This window comes from Sinocyclocheilus anshuiensis, unplaced genomic scaffold, assembly GCF_001515605.1.
Source record: "Sinocyclocheilus anshuiensis isolate Anshui unplaced genomic scaffold, SAMN03320099.WGS_v1.1 scaffold1390, whole genome shotgun sequence".
Classification (NCBI taxonomy): Eukaryota; Metazoa; Chordata; class Actinopteri; order Cypriniformes; family Cyprinidae; genus Sinocyclocheilus; species Sinocyclocheilus anshuiensis.
Window position 1 is genome coordinate 57,614 of NW_015560623.1, and position 4,178 is coordinate 61,791.

At 32.8% G+C, this 4,178-nt stretch overlaps 1 protein-coding gene across 1 annotated transcript in view; it reads left to right on the forward strand.

Moving 5' to 3' along the window:
- LOC107681905 (cGMP-dependent 3',5'-cyclic phosphodiesterase-like) overlaps positions 1–4,178 on the forward strand; it is a 145,670-nt gene that overhangs the window by 54,005 nt on the left and 87,487 nt on the right. The gene's annotated exons all lie outside the window — the stretch shown is intronic.

Sequence of the window (4,178 nt, forward strand, 5' to 3'; positions counted from 1 at the left end):
GTTCATTCAAACGATTCGTTCAAACGGCAGATTCATCAGATGTTTATGCATGGGCTAATGAAACTTTGACTCACTCAACCGATTCGTTCAAAACACGGAATCAATCAGCAATGAATCGTCTGGTTGCTGTGAGTTGCGCTGTGTTTCTGCCTAAAATGTAAGTGACCTAATATTATTGTATTTGCTTATTGAACTGTTATAGAACTATTAAACAGTTGTAATGGTGAAAACGTTGTGTGATGTTGCCAACTAACTAACTAACTAACTAACTAACTAACTAACCAGAGGTGGACGAAGTACACAAATCAAGTACTTGAGTAAAAGTACAGATCCGTATAGTAAAATATTACTCCAGTAAAAGTTAAATGTTTTAAATTTTACTCGAGTGAAAGTACAAAAATACTTGATTTTTTATGTACTTAAGTAAAAAGTACAGATAGATTAATGTTTATTTTGCAGTTTTATATAGGCTACTTTTATCATTTAATTTTATATTAGCATTTTTTTTATATAATCCTACTGCTCAAAATACCTGGGATTTTCCCAAAATAACCAATAAGGAAATAATGAATATAATAAGGAAAATATAATTGTACGATCTTATGCTTTGGAATGTAGTGAAGTAAAAGTAAAAGTTACTCAAAATAAAACTACTCCAGTAAAGTACAGATACTTGAAAAATGTACTTAAGTACAGTAACGAAGTAAAACTACTTCGTTACTGTCCACCACTGTAACTAACTAACTAACTGTATTTAAAATATAAAAACTTTCCATTTTGAATTTTTACCTCAGGATGCTGAGTTTCTCTGAGTGTTGCACATTTTGATTTCTCCTGGAGAGAGACTGTGTGAGCCTCGCCTCAGCAGCGCAACCTTATACTGTCAATAGATGCATTATACAGTAGCTATATCTCGAAATGTAATAAAATCAAAATAATACTGCAAAATAATACTATACTATTATAACATTCAGTCCATATGATTTATGGAAATTGTATGTAATTATTAAGGCATGAATATTATTAAATATTTCACTGCAAAAAAAAAAATATATATATAAAAATAAATCCAGTAAAATAAATAAACTACCTTAAAACCAGATACATTTATCAAGACATGAGATTGTATAAGGTAATGAGAACTGCTTAAGATGAAGTTATTTTTTATTATCCTATTGGCAAATTATTTTATGCTTAAAACAAGGAAAAGCTAGTCACTTTAAGAAAATTATTTTTTGCAGTTATGCGTTTCACTGCAAAAAAGGTTTTTATTATCCAGTAAAATTTAAAAAATATATATATTATTTTCCAAGATGCAAAATATTTGCAAATTGTTTTATGCTTAAATCAAGAAACAAGTACCATTGATTATTTTTTTGCCTGTGTAAAAAAATGAAACTCCTTTTGTAAGAACTGAAAACTGTTTAAGTTATTTTTTTCTTACTCCATTGCCAAATTGGCAAGTTTAATGCATGAAACAAGAAAAAAGTACTATGGATTAAGAATTTTTTTTTTTGCATTGATGTGGGTTTAGATTGACATGAGGATGAGTTCATGATGACAGGGTTGAGTGATTCTTTCTGCTGTCTGCTGGGATGAATGCTGGAGCTACAGTTAAAGTCTCCTCAGAGATCAATAAACACTGTGTGCTGAAACCAGTGCTAAAACACAGTAAATCATCTGATGAGATGCACACATGAGCTCTGTGATGTCAGGACACGAGTGCAATTGTGTGATCATGTTTGTCGAACACTTTCCTTGTGTTGCATGAAGGTTATGGAGCAATTCCTCATCAGATTCAGTGTTTTATTCCTTGTTTATAGGGACCTTTGATCAATACTCACTGTGTGTGTGTGTGTGTGTGTGTGTGTGTGTGTGTGTGTGTGTGTGTGTGTGTGTGTGTGTGTGTTCAGTGTTTTGTTCCTTGTAATCATGGCTTGTTTATCGGGGCCTTTGATCAATACGCATTTTGTGATCATTTTCTCTGATTCATGCCAGATAAAAGTCAGAAAGATGAACAGGAGAGACAAATGTACAAACCCCTTTCATCTCGTTTGTCTCTGAGAACACATTAAAGCCCTGAATGTTCCTCATGTGTGAGAAGAGTATTATACTGAGAGCATTATCTCTTCCTTTTTATTCTTTATTCTAAAATGGTCCACTATTAAATCAACTCATGCTTCCTGTACAGACAATTTAATTTTGTAATCATTTCAGACTTAGATCTTAATCATAATGAGTATTCATATCACATTCTTAAACAGTATTATTGTAAAAATATACATTTTTAACTATAGAAACAATAGTTGCTTTTTTAAAAATGGATAAATAAATAAACTTCATGCCTGTTCAAAAATGTGAAAAAAAGTAAAATAAAAATGATAAAATCTTCTGACAGTGGTGACATCTTCTTAGTTGCTTATTAAATTATAGAAACAAAATATATATTTTTTATTTAATAAATGAAAAAACAACCTTTTCAGTCATAATGTGGGATTCAATGACACACCACATTTTAACCTGAAATTGTTAAAGGTGACATATCATGAAAATCTGACTTTTCCAGGTTTTAAGTGCTATAATCAGGTCCCCGGTGCATCTACCAACCAAGGAAATGTGAAAAAGATTAACTCAGTAACTTTGTTTTGGGAAGCCTTTTTCTGCAAGCGTCTGAAAAAACGAGCGAGTCTGATTTCACTCCCTTGGTGACGTGGCAAAGGGATCTCATTATAATATTACCGCCCCTTAATCTGTACCAGTTCTAATGCCATGGCGAAAGTTTGAGCAAAACATGCTAACTGTTCAGTGGTTGGCTGCACAGATGAGCACAGAACACTGTTTAGATCTAAAATAAACATGCAATTTATTTCCCAGCTGTTTACCTTCACAGACATAACCCACTGTTTTTGTAACTCATGTGTGTTTTTAAGGTAAACTTGTGTGTGAATGAGAACTTAGTTTAGTACTCACGTGCTGTGACAGCCGCTTTCTGTGCGTGTGCTTCGGATGTGTGCGCTCAGAAAACCGTATATCAGAAGTTTAAACTCATATGGTTTAAAACGCATGATTTCAGCGCGATAAACATGATAATCAGAACCAAAACAGATGTTTTTAGCAGGTACGAGCTGTAATGGCGCAGCTCTATTCTGGAAAAGGGGGCGGGGAGCAGCAGCTCATTTGCATTTAAAGAGACAGGCCCGAAAAACAGCGTGTTTCTGCTTCCACTCAAAATAGACATTTTCAAAATGATATAATAAATGATCTGTTGAGTATTTTGAGCTGAAACTTCACAGACACATTCTGTGGACACCAGAGACTTATATTACATATTGTAAAAAGGGGCATAATATGTCTCCTTTAAACTTTAAAATCATCAACAAGGTTTTACACTTTATTGATGTTTAAATATAGTTGTTTATAGACAAATCATCAAAGCTTGTCTTCAGCACTGTGTTGTATCCAAAACAGAATTTACACTGAAATGGATGGTACATTTCAGTTATGAGTGTAATTTGACTGGCTTGTGAAATTAATAAAATAGTCATAATAACCTGGGAATTATGTGCGTTTACTTAGATGTCTGAATTAAATTATAAGCAGTGAAAGTTGGACTTATTAACTTAGAATTGTAATCGAGTCAGGGTAAAAATATTTAGTAATATACATACAGTATACTTTATTACTAAAGTTTTGGTGCAAATTGTTTAGAATAACTACATACCTGTACAAAACAAATATTGTTCATTGTTTTAAAATTTTCAGACATTTCTGTGCTGCAGCAGAGTGTGAAAATCAAATAGCTTTCCGGTGAACCCTTCAAAGTTAAATTTTTGTAACACCAACATGTAATTTGTTACTATATACTGTATTTGTTAATATATATAAATGTGACCCTGCAGCACAAAAGCAGTCTTAAGTCGCTGGGGTATATTTGTAGCAATAGCCAACAATACATTGTAGAAAGATTATTTATTCGGCTTTCAGATGATGTATAAATCTCAATTTAAAAAAAATTGACCTTATGACTGGTTTTGTGCTCCAGGGTCACATATATAGAAATATGGATCTATATATAGAGAGAAAATTGGAGGGTTTTAGGACCCTGATGAGCATGAGAATCAGAAGCTTCACCAGTCAAGAGAGAGAGAGAGAGAGAGAGAGAGAGAGAGAGAGAGAGA